Below are 26,810 nucleotides of genomic sequence, written 5' to 3'. Positions count from 1 at the left end.
TTGTTAACGATTTGTTTTACTGTTTATTGTATATGTCCATGTACAGCACTTTGTATGCAGCGATGGCTGTTTGAAAGTGCTCTATAAATACAGTTGAATTTAATTGAATTGAATTGGTGAAAGTTGACTTAAAGAAATCCAGCACGCCTGTGACCTTTGTGAGGATAAATCAATTTTGGTGTGCGATAGTTCGATCGATAGATCGACTTAAAAAAAAATGGAGCATTCATGGTTCAGCCACGGGGCCGACCCTGCAGTCAAGTCTGGTAGCCGAGGGTGCCGATCCGGCATGAGAGAAAATACATAGAAGCTGTTCATTTCCTCATTCTGAGATGTGGAGAGGCTAGCTGTGGTGGTCTTTTCAGAGGTTGGTGATCTTAAAAAGAGACGATATCGGTTTTGGTGTTGATTATTCACAATTTTTAGAGCTGATTATCAATGTATGTATAATAATTTTGAGTGGTCAAATTGTGTCTGGGAAGAGGGTGGGGTATGGGGCTACAATGCTGAGCAGAAAGAAGCGTTTTGAGAGTGGTTAATGATTTAGTGATTTCTCCAAAACACAATAAAATTGAATTGCAAGTGGATATCATTTCTCTGATCAAAATATAAGATATAGGAGAGATTTTGAATGAAAAATGGTCCATCCACATTCCTTTGACTGATCTTCAATCTTCTCGTTTGTTTTTGTTTTTTTAATGCTAGAACAAGACCCTTGTTCAATTTCAATCGTCACATTATACTCCATTGCTCGTCTACCTATTATTATTGGCACATCGAATTCGCACACTCATGGTTGAAACTGTCAGCCCTTTTTCTATTTTCATGTCTATTTTTGTACTGGTCAAAGAATTGAATTAGCTGTCACTCAGTCTCGATGTGTCAGTGCTATGACTGACAACTGGGTCGATTGCGGGTGTAAATTGACAAGCGGCAGACGTCCCTGCCCGTGTGTGTCTTCATTACTGATAAAGCCAGCCAAGACTGTGTAGTCAAGCAAACATATCACTTTGTTGTGCGGTATTGATCACGTGAGGTGTCTTCTTCAACAATTCAGACAGAACCTTTCATCTTCTGCCCAGACGCGAGGACATTAAAGCAAAATGTCTAAAATGTTTTGGATCAAGGGAAACGTTTTTCAAAGGACCCCCCCACACCCCGTCACAATCCTAACGCAAATTATACATACAAATCCGGTGCTACCCGAAATAGCGTTTTTGAAAAACGGAGGTCTTACTGCTACAATGACAAATTCATATGTTGGGTGGAAAAGCCTATAATGTCTTGGGAATTCAGGTGTTTTGTGAAATAAAATTAATCATCTTTAAAAGAAGAAAGACTTATTTTGTTGCGATAAAAAGTTGTAATCTTATGAGAAAAAGCGATATTGTAGATTTCTTCTCCCGGATGATCAGTCTTCTCAACTTATTTCTAAGGGGGAGGCCGCACATCCAGTGGAGAAAACTCATTTTGGTCGTCTGAAGCTGTAAAGCCATGGCTCGTGACTTTAGGTTAGAGTAGGAATGTACCTTGACCGGTAAATTGAGAGCTTTACCCATTGATTCAGCTCCTTCTTCAATCATGACATACTGATTCAGATTCCACATCACTCCAGATGCTGTGACGATCTGCCTGTCGATCTGCAGCTCTGTTCTTCCCCGCTATCATGATCAAGACCCCATGATACATGTACCATGTGGGGAGGATATTATCCCTGACCTGGAGAGGGCACTCCACCCTTTCCTGACTGAGTAGCATGGTCTCAGATTTAGAAATGTGGATTCTCATCACAACTGCTTCACCTTCGACTGTGAACCACTCCAGTGAGAGTTGAAGATCACGGCTTGATGAAGTTAACAGAAAAACACTGTCAATGCCTTAGCCACACTATGGAAATTGGCGTGGTCTAACAATTACTGACTTATTGTAGTGCGGACCAAACTCAACAACAGTTTTTCAAAATGTAGATAAAATTGCAATATGGTCGTAAAGTCAACATTTCATTTGGGAAGAAAGTCATCATTTAATAGATGAATTGTTCCTAAGGAATAAAGTTTCCTGTAATCTGAAGTAAATTTGAAGAAAAATATATGGTTTTATGGTGATAAAGAAACCTTAATTCTTTAGAAAAGGTAATTCATTCATTCATATATACCAGAGACAAATTCCTTGTGTGTTCTACATACTTGGCCAATAAAGATGATTCTGATTCTGATTCTGATTATCCGAACCGCTTTATCTTCACTAGGGTCGAGAGGCGTGCTGGAGCCTATCCCAGCTGTCTTTGGGAAGTAGGCAGGGGACACCCTGAATCGGTTGCCAGCCAATCGCAGGGCACACAGAAACAAACAACCACCAGCGCTCCCACTCACACCTAGGGACAATTTAGACTAGAGTGTTCAATCAGCCTGCCATGCATGTGTTGGGAATGTGGGAGGAAACCGGAGTACCCGGAGAAAACCCACGCAGGCCCGGGGAGAATATGCAAACTCCACACAGGGAGGCCGGAGCTGGAATTGAACCCGGTACCTCTGCACTAGGCAAGTCGACGTGCTAACCACTGGTTCTCCCGTGCCGCCGAGAAAAGGTAATACACTCTTGAAAAAATCTTCTAAAAAGAAAATTAATGATTGCATTCGTGTCAGATTTAAGTAATGTGACAATCAGTATCATTGATGGTGTAGTGGTATATTTGTCTGACTTGTGTGTGGGCAGTGTGGGATTGGTTCCCTCTCAGTAATAGTATGCATGTGGGTGTGAATGGTTGCTTGTCCCCGCGACTGACTGGAGACCACTTCGGAGTGTTGTTGGTCTTCTGCCAAAAGTCAGCTGGAATAGGCTCCGGCACACCGCTCTGACCCTGTTCAGGATACGCAGTGTTGAAAATGGATGGATGGATGGATGGATGGATGTCCCAATCATGTCAAAGTTTTTTTTTTTTTTTTTTTTAATACCCCAAAGCTGAAGTAGGGAAGAGTAATTTGTATATGAAGTTTATTTTACGGTATTGTGTCACCAATCCACATTAACAGGTATGCCCCTTTTATTTAATTTTTTTTTTTAAAACATCATAATGTATTGCAAACTAGTTTCTGATCCCCAAGACATGGCTTGTGGACCACCAGTAGTTCAGGGACCCCAGTTTGAAAACCACTGCATTAGTAAGGCACAAAGAGCTGGAACTGTTATGGTATGTTCGCCGGACTTCCCACTAAGACAGGGTTGAATATGAGTGTGAATGATTGCCTGTCACGATACGACGTGTCTTGCGAAAGAAACCAAAGCAAACCAGGCTGTAGACCCTCTTTTGCCAAAACTCCAGCTTTCCATAACCCTGAAGAGGATTAGTAGGAAAGAAAATGGATAGACAGATGGAGCTCTGGGAGAGGCTTGTATGTATATCTGAATAGAGAGCATTTTTGGAGCCACACTCTATTCTATCAACCTCCCACCACAGCCATCTCCATACTGTGACCTTTTTAAGCTCCTTGGGGCTTGCTGTGATCCCGCAGAAGTCATTTGAGCATGAGCGAGACAGTCAAGGGAGAGTAGCGTAATGTTTGGCTTTGGTTTATGGTTACAGTGCAGTGCGGTAAGACACCAGTGTTCCATCAAAGCGAAGCAAGCAAACATATATGGTGAAAGTTGACTGCGCTCAGATACTTTCCTAAACTGAAACACGCATCAAATTGTGTGTTCGTCCGAGTCAGTATTTCAGGACACTAAACCACAAATATGAATTTGGTTGGACTGCCCTGGAATTTTGTAAATATTCAGCTCCTTTAGCACATTTTTCTTAGCAACATGAAATTTGGTAGACATGTTTATCATGAGTTGACCTGCAAAGACGTCTCAAGAATCAGAATCAGAATCGCCTTTAATGTCATTGTATAGAATACAACGAAGAAATCATGTGCGAAAAGACTTTTGCCATTTTAGGTCGAAGTGGCCATTTTTGGTTCATTCTACGCGTTTCCAGGTTTTCTGTCTTTCGAGATTTTGTCCACTTGCGACTTAATTTGAACCACGAAGAACAGACTCTCAGATCAGAACGAAACTTTGATTACTTGATCCATTCACCCATGCATCCCATCCATCCATCCAGCGTGAATGGTTGTTCGTCTCTATGTGCCCTGCGATTGGCTGGCAACCAGCTCACGGTGTTTCTCGCCTGCTGCCCGAAGACGGCTGGGATCATCTCCAGCTCGCATGCGACCCTTGTGAGGAAAAGCAGATCAGAAAATGGATGGGTGGATGGATGGAAAAATTATCATGTAATGTTTTCAATAGATTGTTTTCTGTAATGATTCAGATGGTTCTATGCACACTGTTGTCATATTTATGAATGATATGCGATGACATCCGCCACACACCTCAGAGTATTTCAGAATCCATCTGCCGCACCTTGATCAAATACACTAAAAATGTGTTGCATACATATGCCATTACTTCGATGTGGTTCGAGCAGATGTAAAGTTTAGTCCTCTGTCGGCAACCAAATTGTCAGGCAGGCTCATGTTAAAGCAAACACCATCAGGAGGCGGGAACACCCAGCATGGCATAGCGAGTTAATCCGAATTCCCAAACAAGTGCATGGAGGCTTACGTCGGCAGGAAAATCAGGATATGCCCGTTTTTATACTTTAGCGCAGCTGCGCTTTGTACGAATATGTTGTTCTCGGTTTCAAGCGGGCCCCAGCACAGCACTGATTGCCTCGCATTGAGTACACCCTTAGTAATCATTTAAAAAGCAATGTCACAAGGTGTTTGCACAAAGTAAATGTTGCATTGCTTTAATCGACTGTTTCTTCATTGCATGTTGCCTTTTGGAATGCGGAAGAGTGGGTAGGTGCAGGCTAACGCTTGTGCGCATGTGCATGCATGTCACAGCTCATTGCTCAGGGTGGACTCATAAAGAGCTTTACTGGTGCCATTATGCATTTTTGATGGCGAGCAAGGCGACTGATGAAAAGCCATTTTGCATTTAAACAAGAACAGATGTACAATTGCAGGGGTTGACATCAAAACACATGTTGTTTTACCGCACATATCTGGCACGTGTTTAGCTAAATTTCTTTGGCTAACAAACCAGCAGCAAGCACACGTCTCTCATCCCATGAGACAAGAGTGCTGCCTCTGAGCGTGACATTAATCTTTGGAATATTTGCTTGATTAAATCAGCTCTTATTGTGCGCCGGCTTCAATTATTTAACATAAAAGGAAAATGGTAACTCAAAATCTCTCTTCAGACTTGAGCCGACAGTATATCGCAATTCTTCATCGCTTTTGTGATATTATTCGGAGCAGTCAGATGTTTGCATTGTAATCTTAGATTAATAAACCAGTAGGATAAAGTGTAATTCCACACTGATATACAGTACATGACTTTGTTGAACATGCAGCAGTAGCCAAAGGTTTACATTCAATTATCTGGAAAACTGCATTTGGATCTTGGGCACTGGTAAAGAATGATTTTCCCTGAAAAATCTGAAAATAGAAATAGTACCGGTAATTATAATAAAAACCCAACTGATAAAATTGAAATCCTATTTTTAAATATAATTTGTAGTTTACTTTTAGTTTATTCTTTTGGAAAGAAAAGTACACATGCTAAATTGAACTAGAGCTGGAAAGGAATTAATTTCCGTTGTGGACACAGATGAATGGCCCATCAGTATTGTCATTTGTTTGTTTTGACGAAATTTCCTAAATTTTGACTTTTTTGCATGATAAATGCTCTTAAAATTACATTTCCAGCAGTTTTTTTTCATCAAATAATTTGCTTCTAGACAAGAAAATAAAATTTTCAGCACAATATAAATTTAAGAACTAAAAATGTTGATTCTGTATAAAAAAAGGGGGGGGGGGACAATTGTTCATTCATTATTGATGAGTGGTGAAGATTGCACGACTGTCTGTGTCCTATGTCCATCCATCCATCCATCATTTACCGCTTATCCGGGGCCGGGTCGCGGGGGCAACAGCTTTAGCAGGGAAGCCCAGACTTCCCTCTCCCTAGCTACTTCTTCCAGCTCTCCCCGGGGGATCCCGAGACGTTCCCAGGCCAGCTGGGTGACATAGTCTCTCCAGCGTGTCCTGGGTCTTCCCCGGGGTCTCCTCCCGGTGGGACATGCCCGGAACACCTCACCAGGGAGGCGCTCAGGAGGCATCCGAATCAGATGCCCAAGCCACCTCATCTGGCTCCTCTCGATGTGGAGTAGAAGCGGCTCGACTCTGAGCCCCTCCCGGATGACCGAGCTTCTCACCTTATCTCTAAGGGAGAGCCCGGACACTCTGCGGAGAAAACTCATTTCGGCCGCTTGTATCCGGGATCTCGTTCTTTCGGTCACGACCCATAGCTCGTGACCATAGATGAGGGTTGGGACATAGATCGACCGGTAAATTGAGAGCTTCGCTCTTTGGCTCAGCTCCTTCTTCACTACGACAGACCGATACAACGTCCGCATCACAGCAGACGCTGCACCGATCCGCTTGTCGATCTCCCGCTCCCTCCTGCCCCCACTCGTGAACAAGACCCCAAGATACTTGAACTCCTCCACTTGGGGCAAGATCTCCTCCCTGACCCGGAGAGGGCACTCCACCCTTTTCCGACTGACGACCATGGTTTCAGATTTGGAGGTGCTGATTTTCATCCCAACCGCTTCACACTCGGGTGTCCTATGTGTTAGGTTATTTTTGTTATTTTGACTTCAAAATGGCGCTGCGAGAGTGGCTGCCTTTCCAGCAGGTCCTATATTTTGTTGTTCTACTTCTTCCTTTCAAAACTTTGCTGCTGTGAATTGGGAATTTCTCCATTGTGAGACTAATATAGGTTGTCTTATCTTATTATATCGACATATTTTTATGGTTTAATAAAACCCTTGCTTCAAAAAAAGAAAATCTCCACGTGACAAAGTCACTCCTAAGATGAATTCATTGAATTGCAAAACTGCTTCACAAAGAAAATTATCTTTTCATTTCATTCGTGGATCTAAATATCAATTATTGTATTTTTATCCAAATTTCACATCTTGCATTGCAAGCCTGAATTTCATAATCCATGCAATATAACGTGTTCTGACAGCTATTGCTTACACATTTCATCACATCATGTTACTATTTGGTGTTCTTATGGTAAATCCTATTACACTTTTGAATTCCCTTTGCTGCCTTGGTAGAAATTTAGGATCAAACATCGCCTCCTTTACGTCTTGGTAGAGGTATTGGCACAGTCTGTAGAAGAATTTCAGAATCCTTATTTGGCTTTTGCATTCCCACATTATGATTATGCAGGTGTTCCTTATGTCATTCCAATCTGAATGAAAAATATTTAAAATTCATGAGAATACATTTTCAAACAACATACTTAAGTGGACGAGAAGGACTTAAGAGGGAAAAACAAACAGTGGATAAACGGTCTCCTGTGAATTTGACAAGAAGAGGTAACTTGAAGGACAGGCGGCATTCCCCCCACCCCCCACCTTCACTTTCATTTTCACAAGTGATTTTCAATCCCAGCATGCCTCATCCTGCCCGCCGCCGTCGTGACAGATGCTGTAGAATTGAATATAGATTTCAGCCAGCGAGGAAGGCGTTGCCTGATGAATCTCAATTTGCTGCCGTCTATATTTCATAGTCACCTCGATGGGTGGCGGGTATGGGGGGTGGGGGGATGGACGAGTGAGCCAGCCTGTCATTTGCCTGGATGATTGGAATGATGATCATTTGACTTATATTTCGTTCTTTTTATCACCACAATTGTGTGTGGGTGTTTAAAAAAAGAAAACATGTGTCATGTTATTGCTATTCCAAATGATGCGCAAGGAAGTGGCAGTAGCCCAGTGTAGAAATATAGTAGCTGGAGGGTGGGGGCAACAAATCGAGTGTCTTTCTCCTCGGTAGGGGTGGATACGGTCTATTTATAGCGGACCTGTGAGGCGGACGTGTTCACCAGTGGTTAACTGTTCCACTATGGAATTTGTTTGAATGGCCAAAATGACCACAAACAGGACACTTTTTCTTTCAACAAAAAATGGCATGGTCTTTTCTCGGGATGGATTCTTATGGCTTTTTGTGGGTCTATGAATTGGGGCTTTCAAAATGCTATGTTTTGCGTACCACAGAGGTATTCCACGGTGCAATTGTTTATTCTGTAGAGTAGTGTAGACTGTCACACACCAAGTAAGGATATATGAACAGTAGTTTAATCATTCTTTTAGGCTGTTGCAAAGTGAAGCACATCATCTCAATAGCAGCATGTGTAGACCATAATAAGAGGATTAATATGTTTATTAGACACGGAAAAGGTTAAGAGACAAGAGGCGGTATGCTTCACTGCTGACACGTGACACTTACTGGATGTGGAGGAGTGATGAATGTGATTTCATTGCACACATTAACTTCCCAAAGACCCTTTTGAATTTTTTTTTCCATATTGTGATCTGGCATTTGCCTGTCCTCAGGCCCAATGACTTTATTTACTGTAAAGATGTATTCATGTGGATTTATTCATAATCTTCAAAACAAGACAAAAACATTCAGTGGGGCGCTTGAACTAGTTGTCATCATAATTCATAGATGGTTTGCGACTGATTGGACTGGAAATAAATGCATTAGTAAACATCTTTTTTGGGGCTGTATTTGTACGATGATATACTGTACATGTGATATTCCAGTTCAAGCATTTTGCTTTGAACAATAACACTGGTGGGTAGATCTGGTCTGGTTTGGACGCCATGGCCTCATTGTCAAGAATGTGTACGTGCCAGCCATGTTTTTGGTTTTACTGGGAGGCACCAAGTGGGTGCAGGGTTCGATTGCGGCTCCGGCCTCCCAATGTGGAGTTTGCATGTTCTGCCCGGTCCTGCGTGGGTTTTCTCCGGGTACTCCAGTTTCCTCCCACATTCCAAAATAGGATAGGCTCCAGCACCCCACCGCGACCTTTGTGAGTATAAAGCGTATTGAAAAATGCATTGATGGACTTCAAGGCTGAATTTCTTGATCACTTTCGAGCAGAGGTGTGAAAACTCAGATTTCTCAACGGTCCTCCCCCGTGTTATGACTGTGAACCCTTAAATGTAAGAACACATTGTGGAAATTGTAGCAACGCGAAGAAAGTGACAATTTCTCACGTTCGCACTCAGAGAGAGTGTGTCATTTTTTATTAGCACAAACAGCAGCAAAACTTCCCGCGCCAACCGAGACCCGCCGAAAGTCGGTTTCCATAGAAACCAGCAGATAAACATGGCGGTCCTTAAAGGGACTGCAATTATTTCTACCCCGTTACCAAATCGTGAACTCTCTGACACGCATATGCAACATTGCATTCACACGGTGGTGAATTATATATATAGAAGTCACTACACACGTCCCCCCAGAATTCAACCCAACAAAAACAGACACCCTAAAGTTCAAGTCGCGGGGGGCGAATCCGGCGGCCGTAACGGCTACGCCGTACGGGGGAGAGAGGAAGCGCATCCGCAGGGGGCGGTCGCGGAGGAACAGGAGAAACCGAAGACGGGGATGTCACGGGGAAACGGTCAGAGGGGAGAAGGCCAGGAGACAAGCTTCCGGTAGGAGGACGACCTCGCCTCGGCGGGCGAGCCACTTCAACCGGCCCGGCCAAGTCCAAGTGAGCCGGCTTAAGGCGGTCCACCGAGACCCGCTCGGGTTTACCCCCCATGTCAATGACAAAATGTTTCTGTCCCGCCTCCAAAACTCGGAAGGGGCCCTCATAAGGAGGGCACAAGGGCCCTCTGTGCCCATCAACGCGAATGAACACATAACCAGCTGACAGGAGGTCCTTGGGCATGTGAGAACCTGGTACACCATGGCAAGAAGTGGGCAGCGGGGTAAAGAGCCTGGCATTGTCCAAGTGGGTGGAGCGTTTTGTTGTGGCCGACCAAGGAGTCGAAGCAGTCGGCACAAAATCTCCAGGCACCCGCAGAGGCTGGCCATAAACCAGCTCCGCAGAGGAAGACCGGAGATCCTCCTTAGGCGCCGTCCTAATGCCCAGCATGACCCACGGGAGTCTGTCAATCCAGTTGCCATCCTTCAAAGTGGCACGAAGAGCAGCCTTCATCGACCGGTGGGAACGTTCGCAAAGGGCGTTGCCCTGCGGGTGATACGCTGTGGTGCGGTGCAACTTCACCTCTAAGCCGTCTGCCACTGCAGTCCAAAGCTCAGAAGTGAACTGCACGCCACGTTCCGACGAAATATCCGAAGGGGTGCCAAAACGGGATATCCAGGTGCCAATAAACGCTCGTGCCACGTCGACTGATGTAATGGACGAGAGCAGGGCGACCTCCGCCCAATGTGTGGTGCGGTCGACCATAGTTAAAAGGTGAGTGCACCCCCGAGAAGGGGGCAGGGGGCCAACCAGGTCGACGTTGACATGGTTGAAACGTCGCTCAGGCACGTGAAAGTGTTCCAAAGGGGCCTTGGTGTGGCGGTGCACCTTGGCCCGCTGGCACTCCACGCAGGCACGAGCCCAATCTCTGACATCCTTCCTCAGGCCGTGCCACACGAACTTGGCTGCCACCAGTCTTTGAGAGGCCTTGGTCCCTGGGTGAGAGAGTCCATGGACAGCATCGAAAACCGGCCGTCGCCAGCTCAAGGGAACCAGAGGCCGAGGTGTGCCTGTGGAGAAGTCACAGAGCAAAGTGGTGCCGGAGCTGCCAAAAACCATGTCCCTCAGCTGTAAACCTGTAGTGGACGACCGGCACTGCTGCACTGTGGTGTCGGAAACCTGGTCCTTCGCCATACTGCAGTAGTCGAGACCCAGGTGGACCGCTCCAGCTATGGCTCTGGAGAGGCAGTCAGCAACACAGTTGTCTTTCCCCGCCACGTGTTGAATGTCTGTAGTAGATTCGGAGACATAGGACAGCTGGCGTTGCTGTCGGGCGGACCATGGTTCTGCTGCCTTGGACATGGCGAAGGTCAACGGTTTGTGGTCGACGTAAACTGTAAACCGGCGGCCTTCCAGCATGTGTCGAAAATGGCGGATGGCGAGGTACATCCCAAGCAGTTCACGGTCGAAAGTACTGTACTTTCGCTCAGGGGGGCGTAACTGCCTACTGAAAAAAGCAAGAGGCTGCCAGGTACCGTCCATCCATTGTTCAAACACCGCCCCCACCGCGTAGTCCGAAGCATCCGTGGTCAGTGCCACAGGGGCAGAAAAGGAGGGATGTGCCAGCATCGTAGCCCTTGCCAAAGCTGCTTTGGTGTCCATAAAAGCCCTGACCCTGCTTTCAGTCCAGTCAACAGTGTGTTTGGGCTTCTTGCCTTTAAGGGCCTCATATAGAAGCCGCATAGTGCGAGCCGCTCCCGGGATGAAACGATGATAGAAGTTCACCATGCCAAGAAATTCCTGCAGGGATTTCACGGTGACTGGGCGTGGGAACGCTGTGACCGCCTCCACCTTGGACGGGAGAGGAACTGCGCCTGCCTCCGTGACCCTGTGCCCCAAGAAGTCTATGGTGGAGAGGCCAAACTGGCACTTCACAGGGTTGATGATAAGTGCGTGTTGACTGAGCCGTTGAAAAAGGGTTCGGAGGTGTGCCATGTGGTCTGACGTGGATGTCGTCAAGGTACACGCAAACAAAGGGAAGGTCCCGCAGCACAGAGTCCATCAGGCGTTGGAAGGTCTGAGCAGCGTTCTTAAGCCCAAACGGCATGCGTAGAAACTCGAACAATCCGAAAGGTGTGATCACTGCCGTTTTAGGAATGTCGGGGGGGGGGTGAACGGGAACCTGATGGTAGCCCCTCACGAGGTCGACCTTGGAGAAAATCACCGTGCCGGTTAGGTGAGCTGAGAAATCCTGGATGTGCGGTACAGGGTAGCGGTCGGGCGTAGTAGCGTCGTTGAGCCGTCGATAATCTCCACAAGGGCGGCAGCCACCGCCGGGTTTAGGGACCATGTGGAGAGGAGAGGCCCAAGGGCTGTTCGAGCGGCGGACAATTCCCAGGCGCTCCATGTCCATCTTGGCCACAGCCAGCTTGGCCGGGTTCAGGCGCCGCGCTCGGGCGTAGACCGGTGGGCCCGTGGTGGCGATGTGGTGTTCCACCCCGTGCCTGGCAGCCGCCGAAGTGAAGGTGGGCTGTGTGAGTGCAGGGAATTCGGCAAGCAGGCGGTGGAAAACGTCCATGAGGGGGACTATGCTGGAGAGGCGGATAACATCGGGCGGTCCGAGTGTGCACGCGTAAGAACAGAAAGTGGCAGCGTCTACTAAGCGTTGGTTTTTCACATCCACCAAAAGTCCATGAGCGCACAAAAAATCCGCCCCCAAAAGAGGTACATCGACACGCGCTGTAACAAAGTTCCAACTAAAGCGCTGCCCACCGAAGCACAGTTCCACGAACCTCATGCCGTAGGTGCGAATGGGGCTTCCATTCGCAGCTGCCAAAGGAGGGCCGTGGCTGTCAGCTACCATGTCGATCTGCGATGCGGGCAAAATGCTGCGCTGTGCCCCTGTGTCGCAGAGGAAACGCCGTCCAGAGATATAGTCGCAGATGAAAAGCAGCCCGCCAACGTTGCCGACGCTCATGGCCACTAATGAGCGCCGGCCGCGGCGTTTCCCGGCCCGCCGAACGAGCACGGCGAGCGGCACCTCTTAGCCTTCGGTCCGAACTTGCCGTGGTAAAAACATAAACCAGCAGCCTGCCGCGGGTGAGGGACAGCCGCCGCGACAAGTGCGTAATTATCGGAGGCACTAGCGGCAGTCACGGGGAGGAGAGCCCCTGCACAGTGTTGCCGGCCAGGAAAAATTTATCAGCCTCCGCAGCGAGCTCTCTACAGTCAGTGATAGCGGTGTTAGCCAAAGCTGCCCTCACCTGGGTGGGTAACTGGCGCAGAAAAAGGTGAAGAAAAAGAAAGTCCGGTTTGTGCTTGCCTAGCAGCTCGAGCATACGATCCATTAATTCGGAGGGCTTGCCATCCCCCAGGCCGTGGAGAGAAAAAAGTTTGTCGGCCTGTTCAGCGTCGGAAAGTTCAAACGTTTTTAATAAGTGAGCCTTCAGCGCATCGTCCTTCTGTCGGAGGAGATTTGAGGAAACTCACGACCCTGGACGCCGTCGAACCGCCCAGCGCGGAAACAACGTAGTAGTATCTCGTAGTATCCGCAGTGATGTCGCGTAGGGCGAACTGGGCCTCAGTCTGAGCGAACCAAGCAGACGCAGATGATTCCCAAAACTCGGGGAGCTTGAGCGAAACAGCGTTCACGGACATCTTCGCGGTCTGGAATCGTCCAGCAAGAAACGTAGAGGGTCACCAGTGTGGAAATTGTAGCAACGCGAAGAAAGCGACAATTTCTCACGTTCGCACTCAGAGAGAGTGTGTCATTTTTTATTAGCACAAACAGCATCAAAACTTCCTGCGCCAACCGAGACCCGCCGAAAGTCGGTTTCCATAGAAACCAGCAGATAAACATGGCGGTCCTTAAAGGGACTGCAATTATTTCTACCCCGTTACTAAATCGTGAACTCTCTGACACGCATATGCAACATTGCATTCACACGTTTGCAGTTGGTGGTGAATTATATATATAGAAGTCACTACAACCTCATATATTATTTCATGTGCACAACAAATTGCTGGATAACTAGTTTATAAATCAAAAGCCAAGAATAGAATATTCAACTAAAATAAAATGTATTTTAAAAAGGGGATCAGTAACAGCAACAACAAAACACTTCCAGTATCTCAATGTGATAAAAAGTGAAGTTCATTTGTAATTTTGGTACTTTGGCAAGAAATAAAACACAGAAGTCAGCACACATCACTTGCTTTCGTCAGCCACATTAAATGATGTGGGGGAACTGATTTGGCCCCAGGCCTTGATTTTAACACCTGTGCTTTAGAGCCTCTTTTAAAAAAAAGTGTCCCCTCCACTGCACAAAGGCCTCTCCACACACCCGCTACTCTCTCTCTCTGTCTTTCTTATAATGACTTCCTTCATGCAGGCTGCAGGCGTGAGGGAATTATGCAAAAAGGCGTGTGCGACTTGGTAATGTGATGATAGGAGCAAGACAGCTATCTGCTTCCTGGTCCAAAGACAGAGAGAGGATGCGGCACAACAAGTTGGGACACTCTTGTTAAAATTACTCTTGACATGGCTTGCTATTAGCACACCGTTAAGAGTTCAAGGACAATGGCAGACCATTTTTTTCCCCTTCTCATTTGTCGGCCAGAACCCCTCGTTAAAGGCTGGAGCCGACTCCCGACAATGACCGCAGAATATTGATGGCATGCATTTGAAAGAGTCATTTAGCTGAATTCATAATTCCCCCCCTTGGATATTCATGGGCAGCGGAAAGCCATTTGACAATCCAAATTGAAAAATAACATCTTTATGTTTCTGCACACACCTTGTTGTATTGTACTCAGAAAGCACTCAGTCTTAAAGGATATGTACTATACCATTCTTGCCTCCGTTTAAAGTGGTTCCCATACCTCTCAATCAAACCTTTCTGACACCTTTTAGTCAAACTACACCAAAGCTCAAGTATTACAGAACGCTTAAAAGCCACTTGTCATGCACTGGTTGAAATCACTCACTTTTGGGGGTGCAGTTCTCTGTCACACAAATGCAGTGGATGGCTTAGGTTACCATGATGCAACGGAGCAAGGGATACTGATTGTAGTGACCAAATACCCCGACTGCCCGTTCCCACCTGCTGATAACTTAGCAAAATATGTAATTCGAGGATTCAAGGATTTTTATTTTCATAGCGGCACACATTTGACATGGCACAGAACACGACACCCGATGTCTCAGGACAGTCCAGCAAGTCCTTGTAAAAATGAAAAGAGAACAAGGTCATTTTATACTTGACAATAAGATATAACATGTGGAGAGCTGAAGAATAAAGTGTTCAACATGAAGGGAGCATGCGGGTGTTTGCGAAATGAAGCCGCTTCTCAAATTGTAGTGCTGCTCTCGATGCTCCATAGCCTTCTGCCTGAGGGGAGATGTTGGAAGAGGGTGTGTGCGGGGTGGGTTGGGTCCTTGGTGATGCAGGGATTCCTCTTTCTGCAAAGTACCGGTATACTGAAGATGTCCGTGATTGTGGGAAGGCTGTTGATGCTGGTGCTGAGGACGCTCTCCACCACACATATGTAGAAGCTCCTCAAGACACGCCTCCTCCCTATGACACATCACAGCTTCTGGGGGAAATAGAGACGCTGGTGAGCGTTCTGTAGCATACAGGAAGGGTTGCGGCGAAGAATGGCACATTTGGTGAAATTCATAATAGCTGGCTTACAGAAACATTTTTGAAAATGGATCGCCACAAAAGATTGACTATGACATTTAATTTCACACTCATGCACACTCCAGAGACCAAACGATTTGTATACAAGCTATTGTGTAGTCACTTTTCCGTAATATGCCGCCTTTAAATGATGGCCACCATTTAAAAGTGTTCCTAATTCCGCCATTATTGCATATGATTTGACTTCATCAGAGCTCAGCGAGAATCCGCTCCATCCTGTCCTTGTGGCAAATGACTCCCGTGCCGATACCACAAGTCTGGCCTTGATTCCCGAGGATGCATTAGTGCATCAATTGCCACCTGCCATCAATATGTGACACTTGCGTTACAACAATGCTCTGCGGTCTATAAAATAAAGAAATAAATAAATATCACAATGCACTTAGGCCACCTGGAGGCCCTAACAGATGCCACATCAGCAATAACGGCCAACACACTGGGCGAACAGATTGCGGCTCGGTCTTCTTTAGCATCACTTCAGCAGTGTTCCAAAGAAAATGACCACCTTGTGAACTGGCAATGTTACTCTCGAATTGGCAGTAGCTCAGCCCCACTTAACACGTGAAAGGAGAGATATTACGTCCACCCCACTGAATTTAAAGAGAATTACAATGAACCCCATCCAGCATGGGTAACTTTCATATGGGTGTTTTTTTTCCTGGGGTGCCCATCCAAGCTGTTCAAAAAAATTGAAAAAGTCACCTTTTTGTGTGTGTCTGTGTGTGTGTGCGTGTGTGTGTGTTTTGTGCACTTTCTGTTACAGTCTAAGATGGCACCAAATTCCAACCAAATTCCCTCTGGACCAGCAAGAATTGGGGTGGTCTGTTGCCAGATTTGCTGGCTCCAGGCAACTGCATTTGCCGTATAAATTCAAAGAACGAGTGCTAATTTCTACTCTAGCTTTCAACCAGCACTGGAAGGAACTCAGTCTAAAGCTTGATTCATGACTGGCTTTCCTCACTTAGAAACAGTGAAAGCTCATTTATCTCTTGAGTTGTGCAGGTGCGTTAGTTTGTGGGCATGCAGCGAATATTGTTTTTTAGGCAGTGTTGGTGCAAAGTCGCAAAAAGTTGCAAGGTCGTTCACCAACAGTTTTAAATGTTGCAAACAATTTTTCGACAAAACCTGTTCCTCCACTATTAAAACTGTTGGCGCACGTATGGTGAACATTTTTGCGACCTTGAACGAACACTCACAAGAAATCAACATTCGGGCCGTGCGCCAACCCTCTCCACCGAGTGAGATACGGGGCTTAAGAGTTTGTGCTCGGCACCATACAATAACATAGCTCCGTGGATAAAATTTAGAAAATCAGGCCCAAAGAACCAGTTCATCTTAGCCACATTACATTTGGTAATCTTGTTTTATTTAACAAGTAGAGCAACCTAAAAACAAACAAGCAAACAAACAAACTACAAAATTCAAAGAAAATCTGTCATTTCTGGTTCAAAGCAATTAGTTTTACTGTACATCAAAGACAAACTCGTCCTCCAGATATTGTCCTCTTGCTAACAAATTTCTACCTTATATACTCCACAGATGGTCAGCACTAAAATGAATACAAATTGAGTTTTTTGTTATCGTGTGTAGGTGGAGCCTGGTGGGAAAGTTTCATGACTCGTCATAAAACCGATGCAATAACTGCTTCTTGGTTCAGAATATTTGCTATAAAAATGTAGCCATCAGATGTCCAACCAGTGAGCTTCTTTGTAAACACTATTGATTGTCATGATGGCTTAAAAGCCTTGCTTTCATTTTATCTGTCATCTTGCAGATCAAGACTGACAATCAGAGTGACTGCAGTAAAGGAGGTGAGAAAGAGCGGACCATGGCTGAGGGGATGATTGCTTCTCAAAGTGGTAAGCAGAAGTTACATGCTATAATAATAATAAAATCCAACCTCCTGGTCGTTTAAGGTGATATAATGCTGCCCTCCCCCCCACACACACACACGCACAACTTGTGGAGCCTTTTAAGCGAACCAGAAAATGACAAAGAACCACAAGTGTTAAACTGAGGTCAGACTGACTTGCTTCTACTTTATTCACTTGCCACATATTGAACTTCAGCTTACCAAAGATGCTCCCCCCCCCCTCCCTTTTCATACATTTGCCACACCAGCACTCAGTATAAAATTACTGCTAGTGCCTTTTTTGGACCCGTAGCACTTTGCCGTGAAATCATGAGATGATGGGATTTCTTGTAAACAGTCTGACTTCTTATAATGGTGTTTTAGAATGTTACAACTGCAGCATGTGGCACTAACATTTTGTTCCATGATGCAAACCCAAGTCCAATGAAGTTGGGATGTTGTGTTACACATAGATAAAAATGGAATGTAACGGTATTCAAGTCATAGTCATCCTTATTATATTTATATTTAATTGAATACCTTACAAAGATATTTAATGTTAAAACTGATAAACTATTGGTTTTAGCAAATAATGTCAAACTTTGAATTTTATGGGTGCAACATATCCAAAAACAGCCGGGCCAGGTGGCAAAAATGAGAGAATTGACGAATGCTCATCAAACACCTGTTGGCAACGTCCCGCAGGTGAACAGGCTACATAGTTAAAACTCGACTATGCAAAAAAGCAAAAGCCATTTATCACCCACACCCCAAAATGCCATTGGCTTCTCTGTGCCCGAGTTCATCTCAGAAGGACTGATGCAAAGTGAAAATGTGTTCTGTCGTCTGACAAGTCCACATTTCAAATTGTTTTTGGAAATTATGGACATTGTGTCCTCTAGGGGAAAGATGAACGTGTTGCAGTCATGAAAGTTGATGATTAATTGATTAAAAAAACAATTATATTTGTGAGTTTGAATAATAATGATCTTGTCTTTGGAGTGTATTCAATTAAATATAGTTGGAACATGATTTGCCTATCAATGTATTGTGTTTTTATTGATGTTTAACCGAAAGTCCCAACCTTATTGAATTTGGCTTTTTTTGGTGGACCTTGTGCTAGTGTCTCAAAGTGAGGCACTGGCATTATTGTGTGTACCTCGATAGCGTGACGTCAACGCCCCGAGACACTCTCAACTAGCTTAGTGGCATGTGAAGCCCATTGAAACCCTTTGTGAATAAGGGGACCTGACCTCAACAGAGTTGTATTGTCACCAAGATTGCACAAATGGCAACAAAGTAATAATTATATTGCTTTGTCCTGAGAACAAAGCAGCAATTATCAGTTTTTCAGTGGAAAATGGAAGATAGATTTGAGAAACAAATGTGCAAACGTGACTTTGCGAATGCTGAATTATGTGGTGGTTCTCGACTCGGATCACACTTTTAGGTGAACGCCTTGGCATTGGCTCACTCAACGAGCTGCAACCATGATGTAGACATGTGCATTGAGCATGAAGCAGTTACCTGTTTTCTGTCCCTGACCTAATATAGTGTATGAACAGAACCACAAGATACATAGATACAGAACATATTCTAATAATTTTAAATAGTCAAGTGGACTAAAATAAATAAAAAAGTAAATCACCCCCCAAAAGTAGCAACATGGCATTAGGTGGTTGCATCTAACACGAGAAGAACCACCCCAACATTCTCAAGAGTTACTCAGCCATTCTGGTTGTTTGAGTCTTCAGAAAATATCAGCTGTGATATCAACCAGGATCTTTTTTTCATTTATGAAGTGCATGTTGACGTGTGAGATTTTCCCAGTTATCAGATTTTTCATGGTCATACAAACCACAAATTTGCTGAGAACTGGTGGAACTAATACTCTAATAGACTTGTACAGCATGTTCTCTGCAAAACAGCAGTCAAGGCACGTCTGATCGCAGCTCAGCGGTCCCACGCGAGACTTTTAATTGCGCGACGCAGTCGAGTGTGTCCGCTGACACGAGATTTGTTGTTTTCTGTTATTGTTTTTCCTTTTGGCCCACATATCAGTCGAATGTGGTCTGATGATATCTGCTGTCTCATTTTCATGTCTTAAAAGGGAAGAATAATGTTTGAGAGCAAGCCTGTGGAATCAAGGTTTTTTTTTTGCCACTTTGTAGAGGTTGATAGCCATGTAAATGTTACCTAACTTGAATTTATTGAGCAATACCTGTTTGCTTCTTTTTAAAAGAATTGCAATCTTAAGGAGACATATAATGTAAAAGTGACATTTTGATTGTTCAGACATAACTAATTGGCTTTCACGAGTGTCTTCCCTTCCATGAAGTGTGAATTTAAACAACCACCTAAATCATGTTGCCTATTTCTGAAAGTGTATCTCTTGGGCAGATGGGTGTGTACGTCCAATAAGCAGCACATCGTTGATTGGGAGAAATGTGGATTTGCCGGTGTAACCCCTGCATGCGCACTTAAGTTTAATGCGGTGGCATGGTAATGAAGTGCTGCCGCCATGAAGGAAAATGCATGCCATGTTTCGATGAAAATCAAGTCACATAACTGATATTAAGACACCTAGAACTGTTTTCAACTGTAAAAAAAAAAAAAAAAAACGCCCCGATACCAGATTCTTTATAAAAAACAAACAAACAAACAAACAAAAACAGTCTGAATCAGAAATATCTAAATACATACTTCATTGCTAACCATCTCAATAGTTGAGCATTACAGTTCAGAGTTTGAGTAATTCACATTCTGCATGTTGATTTGTAAGTGAAAGTTCTGACAAGTGTTTTGGGGGGTCAGGGTGAATAAGCTGTCTTATTTTATTTTTAAAAAAACATTGAAGTGAGACAAACTTAAAACAGTGTGAATCTTGAATAATTACATAAGTAATGACAGTTAAAATGAAAAGAAAAAAAATGCAATTTATTGGGTACAATTTCCCACCACAGTCACCGCGGTGCCTTGAGTACTAAGCAGTGAAATGTCATGTACATTTGCTTCTGTACCATAACGAAAAATTCAATGTATTCTTACACGTCTGATCAATTAATAAACAATTTCAAAAAGTTAGATCTTTACTAAGCCACAGGTGGTTATTTTCAGACACAAGAGCAACGCTGGCAGCTAAATGTGTGTATGTTTGTGTGAGCGTGTGTGTGTGTGCGTGCGTGCGTGCGTGTGTGTGTGTGTGTGGGTGTGTATGTGTGTGTGTCAGTTTTTTTTATCTTGCATCACTTTAACTGAGTTGGGCAGAGGAAAAAAAAGTGAATTGGTTATAGTTAACCAAAACCTAATAATATCCATCCATTCATCCATTTTCTAATCTGCTTATCCTCTCAAGGTTCACAGGCATGCTGCAGCCAATCCCACCTGACTTCGGGTAGTAGGCGGGGTACACCCTGAACTGGTTGCCAGCAGGGCAGACTTGGACAAATAACCATTCACGCTCATAATCACACTGAGGGAAAATTTAGAGTGTACCAGAACCCGCCATACATGCTTTTGGAATGTGGGAGGAAATCAAGGTATCCGGAGAAAACCCATGCAGGCACACGTAGAACATGAAAACTCTGCACAGGAAGGCCTGAGCCAGAATTGAACCCTGCACCTCAGCATCGTGCTAACCCTTAGATCACCCTGCCACCCACCTCATAATAGAATTAAATATCTATGTATTAGTGTTATTAATTTAAACATGCCTGAGACTTAAATAGTTCCGATTTGAATGGGCATAGTTAAATTGCTTTACCAGACAAGGTGCTCTTTTCAAAAGAAGGAAACTAACCTTCAATTTTAAATGTTAAATACCACTAAAATGGCCTATTACCAGTTCTGCTCTTCTTGTGGACCACATTCACTTATTGTTATATACATATCCATCTACAAACCGTGTGTATATTTTCTGAATGAGGACAGACAACATAGAGCAGTTTTTTTGGGGGGTGGGGGGGTTCGTGCTGTCAAGTGTGATGGAGATGAGCTTGATATTTACTGAGAACCTTCGTGACCGTGAGTGTCGTCATCTTCTTGGCCAATGTTGCGTTGTGCTATGGCGCTGTCATCCCTGATGGCCTACTTTAGGCCTGATGGACGTCTATCTCATGTCTCTCAACAAAACAATAGGAAGGTAAACGACAATCCGAAAAAAAAATCAATAAGTGGAAAGTTTACATTTTTTGAGACTTGGATTCAGGGGCATAGCCAGAAATCTTTCATTGGGGTGGCCTGGGTGACACAACACTTCAGTGAGGAGGAGCCAGGGGTGACTGTGCATGCGCAGCACAGATGAAATGTCTTCCCGCTCAAGACAACTTGCAACAAGAGGAGCCGATTCGGGTGCTCGAACCGCCATCAAAAGAAAAGTTAACATAAAATGACCAAATAAAATAAGACAACACATATGACACAGACAACCGTGCAATCTGACCCACTTTCCTGCATCCACTTTGTTGTTTGAAGCAGGTATACATGAAAGAGGAGTGAATCAAAGCAAAGCAAACAAAAAATGGTTTCTCATTGCATCGACAGTCAGGGTTTTATTCAATAAAATTCATGCATATGAAGAATAATGCATACTCATGATGAAACAGGAACAAATGTCAGCAACAAGCAACATTTGCTGATCTTAAAAATGCAGTGATCAAAAAAATCTTAAATTCTAAGTGTTGTTTTAATCCATGGAGTGAAAGAAAAGTGCAGTGAGCAGTCGGTCAGACATTGGCAACGTATGTGTCACGACAAATACAATGCATCCTCTTGGCAGTAATGAATGATAATTTACACCATCGACAATAGAAAAAAACAGAGCCACTCATAATATTCCACAGTCAACAATGTGCTTGGTCATTTTGCGATCAGTTTAGTGTGCTGCATACTTTGCAATTCCTGCAATTGCTCTTCTCTCAGTTGTTTGTGTTAATAGTGATTTTGTACAATAGAAATAAACAGGACCGATAGACCTCATCATTGCCTGAGCGGGATTGAGCATTTGACTGGATTACATCTACTCATTCTGTTCATTTCTATTGTGAAAGGTGGCTATTCAGTCAATATTTCAGTCAATTTACTTTTTGTGCCGTTTTTTTCTGGCATTGTGCAGTGAGATTTTCCTTATGTACAATATACGCCTTGGCTTGAAAAGAAAAAAAAGTTGTGAGACACTGAATTAGCGTACCTAATTGGATGGCCTCTGTATTCAGCTTTGATGTGTTTTTTTTTTTCCTTCAGTTTGCGTTCGTCGCTCACAGCCTAGCTAAGCAGCTTCTTTCTCCCCCTTCAAGACTTAATTAGGCGCCTGCTATTTTCCTGTGCGGAAAAACAACAGCCAACACAAACAAACACACAACGGGAAGAAAACCCACAGGGAGAACGGGAGTAGTAGGAAGAATACCCACAATGCACTCTGATATTGCAGCTTGCTGTTCAGCACGAAGACTGACTACCTGCTATCTGTTCAATTGCACCAAACGGTTGCCAATTGCTTTTACGCGAGTGGGGGCACTTTATGCATCGCAGGCCTTCAATCTGCCTGGCAACGAACTGCTCGGCCAACATGGCGGACCAGCGCTAAACCAACTATGCACGCCTGGAAAAAAAAAATCGACATGTGCTGTTCTCAACCTACTTGCCTGTATGCATAAATGAGTATGCGTTGATGTTTTGTTTTTGCATACAAACATGCAAACACAACATACAGTACATGCATTCATGCATGCAAAAGACTTTGTGATTTCAAGCTCTGATTTGCATTCTACATGTATGCACCAAATGATCACTGTTTAAGATAAGATAAGATAAGATATCCTTTATTCGTCCCACACTGGGGAAATTTACGGTGGTTTACCACCGTGTGTTAGCTCATTCCAACACTGCATTGACACCGTTCTGAATTTGTGGTTTCGCTCGAGACCTCTTTGTGATTTCTCTTGTGCAAGGTCGGGGAAAACTAATAAGTGGCAAAAGTAGTGATCATGTGAATTTAATGACGGTCAAAATATTTAGCATGTCGCTGGCATTGGCCTGAATTTTCCTGTCAAAATTTCGCACAATTTAATTTTTTTTAACAACATGACAACCGTAAGTCATGCAAATTTAACAAAGGACACAGCAGTACAGTTATCTCAAAGAATGTCCAGACTTTAAGATACTTGGTTTCTGTTTTCTGTTTCTCAAACATAAAAGGAGACTTGTCATGTAATTACTGTGATGCAATCATTTCTGACAAATTATGATAACTAGATCAACAACCTATTTTCTATCGAAATAAGAACAACTAGAAATAATCGAGTGGCAAATAATGTGATCTCACTTTTTCTGCATTTATCGAAATAAACTGGTCTAGTTTATTCATTTGAATCTCACACATAACCAAAGCACAAATCACATCAACTCAGTGGCCGATACCTCATAGAGGGTGACAGGTAGCAATGATGCCTCCATCCGCCGCAGAGACCGCCTTTATGATTCTGCTGTTCATCCAGCTGCATCCGAATATGATACGCCCTGCATCTTCAATGGCAGCCTAAATCCACTCTTAAAAAATGGAGGAAAAAAAACTACTCCACTCAGCAGGTGTCAGGAAATACATCTTTCATGCGACTCTTTCCACCATTGAAAAGCATCAGTGACAGAGATCAATGGTAATAATGTATCTGGCTATGTCAAGATACGGTCGCCGTGAGAGGCTAAGACGATTTCAAATAGCTGCGAATCCTCGTGTGCTGTAACTGCCAGTAGGTATATTTACTGCAGTTGCACTTTCTTGCTTGCATACATTCCTGTTGTGTCTTGTTAATGTATGTGAAGCATGCAACCAAACTGCTCTGTACACAAAGTGCACTCGCATCACTTTTACTTACTACTTACTTGGGCAAACAGCGCGATGTAAGTGCAAAGATTTGTCTTCCATTTAAATAAAGTCAAACACTTGCTTCAATCCAAGGCTGTTTTGTGGTGTACATTACTAAAGAACGAGTAGAAATAATACACAGTCTAAGACATATCAGCGGCATGCTTGGCCAAATACAGTAATAGTCACGAGAAATGTAATGGCTCCTCTTGATAATTTTTATGATAACCGCCTCCGGCCACAAAAGAAATTAATGAAGCAGACCCCCCCCTCCATAATCAAAAATCCATAATCAAAAAAACGTCCATGGCATAAACACGTGTAATGTACTTGTATGTTTAATGTGATCACTCCACTTGCCTGTTATTAACGATAGCCTTGCACATCCATCCATTCATCCGTTATCTGAACCACATTTCCTGGGCCTGCTGGAACCTAACCCACCATGCACAATAGAAATAAACAGAGTGGCAACAAATAATCCACAGAGTCGATGAAAATTCCAAAACGGGCTTGGTCATGTAATACACGTTTCACAAACTGTAATAAATGTGATGGGTCCTCTCGCTGGTTCTTTATGATAACTGCCAACTTAGACAGTACTGAGAGGTGGTCCCCCTTTCCAAGAAGGGGGTACCGTAGTGTAGGTAACAACCACAGAAGGATCACAAGTCATTAGACTCCGTGGTAAGGTCTATTTTGGGGTGATCCAGAGAATAATGCATCAGGAAGTCGAATCTTAATTGAGTACTGCGGTTTTTGTCCTGGGGGTGTAACCGTGACAGTGGACAAACTCTAGACCTTCGACAGAGTCTTCAAGGGTGCATTGAAGTTCACTTGTCAGGTCTAAAGATAGAAGACTACCTGCTGACGTTATAATTCAAGCAGAAAATTGTAAGGCGGGGGATAAAATAACATCTGACGAGCAATACAATAAAATTTCAGGAAATTAGTCCAAAAGCAGCATCGCTAAACCAAACAAGCAAGAAGGCGCAGTGTGAAAGCAAGCAGGCATGCTGGGCCATCAATATTCAGTTGGCTGGAGTCCAAGAAAACACAAAAAAATACCCTCACTATCTGCTTTTTTTTAAATTGACTGCAATGTTTCCAGTGGGCCCCGGCTGATGCAGCTGACACAACCTGCGGAATTTTAACAAATTTCATCAACGTCCCTCGAGGTGACTCACGCGCTCGCTTGCCAGCCATCGGATTCAAGATACCCACAGGCAGTTTTAGCGGGTCGTGACTGCTAATTAATTGGAAGAGGCCAGAGCCTTAAGTGAACTTTTAATGGTTGCTTTGGTGCATTATTATTATTATTATTATTATTATTATTATTATTTGTAACACCACCGACAGTCAACTCTGATTCTAGAAAGAAAAGGGGTGACTGCATAAGTCTTTCACACATGCAATTAACACCTCTGCAAAAAAACATTATTGTGACAATGTTGTTATCGTGCTAATGAGGATTCCAGTTTCAATACTAAGATGTGAATACTGGTCGAAATAATATGTGCTTCCAAACCTATATTTATGTGGTTCTTGGTCCAAATTATATGTGGTGTTGGTCCCAATTAAATGAAGTTCCGGGGCAAATTGGAATTTGATTCTGATCCAAATGTGGGAGCTGATCAAAATTACATGTGGCTCCAGGTCCAAATATTCTAAATTCTAGTTGCTATGCGATTGCTGTTCCACAAAGTAAATCCACTGTGGTTCTATGTACAAATTCTTTTGGAATTGGGGTTAAAATTGTATGTGATGTGCAGGATAGTGGGCAACTGGTTATCACATCCCCCTCGGAGCTCAGAGGTTGTGGGTTTGAATCTGAGCTCCGACCTTCCTGTGTGGAGTTTGCAGTTTCTCCCGGCGCCTATGTGGGTTTTCTATGGGTACTCTGCTTTTCTCCCACATTCCAAAAAAATGCATTGCAGGATAAGGACTCTAAATTGTCCCTAGTTGTGAATGTGGGTGTAATTGGTTGTTTATTCATTTGTGCCCTGCGAGAGACTCCCAAACATGTCAGTGTGTATTCTACCAAAAAAAAAAGCTGGAATAGGCTCCAGCACGCCTGTGACCCCAGTGCATAAGTGTCAAACTCAGGAAGGGCCGCTGTCCTGCATGTTTTCCAAGTCTCACTGTTGCAATACACCTGATTCAAATGAACAGGTTCAATGTCAGGCTTCCGCAGCTTGGTGATGATCTGATCATTTGAATCAGGTGTGTTGCAACAGAGACACTGATCAAAATCTTGTTGGGTTTTTTTTTCCTGTTCCAAATAGACCAAATTGTAATTGGCTTCTTGTCCAAATGTTATGCTGTTCCACGTACAAATCTTGCGTGGTTGTAGTTCCAAAACGTATGTTTTTCCATGCACAAGTCATATGCGGTTCATGGTCAAATGTTATAAGATAAGATATAATAACCTTTATTTGGCTCACAAAATTTTCTGTAGCAAAATTATGAAAGGGAGAAAGTAGAAGACAGTATATAAATAAATATAAATATAAAATATGTGGTGCGAGTACAAATCCCATTTGGTTCCTGAGTCGAATGTAGTAGCTCAAAACCAACATGCTCAAAAAAGGCAGGTGTGAAAGCCAAACATGAATCCCAAGACCTGTTTTACAGTGTTTCTAAGTCTCTGTGCTGTCATAGGCTCATGATCTCTTCTTGTGTTGTATTGAGTTGATGTATTTTTTAATTATTATTTTTTAATCCAGTGGAAACAATTATATTGTTGTGTAGCCCTTTTTCATTTAGTCAGTCTTTTGGATTTATGCCTTTGCCGAGGATTTATGTTGACATAGCCGAGGTGGGCAAC

At 43.8% G+C, this 26,810-nt stretch overlaps 1 protein-coding gene across 1 annotated transcript in view; it reads left to right on the top strand.

Annotated features, from left to right (window-relative positions):
* Positions 1-26,810, top strand: part of lingo2 (leucine rich repeat and Ig domain containing 2) — a 210,572-nt gene that overhangs the window by 93,551 nt on the left and 90,211 nt on the right. The window contains exon 4 of the mRNA XM_052064755.1: positions 17,044-17,128. The gene's annotated coding sequence lies outside the window, so the exon portion shown is untranslated. The remainder of the gene's footprint in view (positions 1-17,043; positions 17,129-26,810) is intronic.

The sequence above is a fragment of the Hippocampus zosterae genome, chromosome 1 (genome assembly GCF_025434085.1).
Source record: "Hippocampus zosterae strain Florida chromosome 1, ASM2543408v3, whole genome shotgun sequence".
Classification (NCBI taxonomy): domain Eukaryota; kingdom Metazoa; phylum Chordata; class Actinopteri; order Syngnathiformes; family Syngnathidae; genus Hippocampus; species Hippocampus zosterae.
Note: the sequence above shows the minus strand (reverse complement) of the source record. Positions and strands in the feature narration are given on the sequence as shown.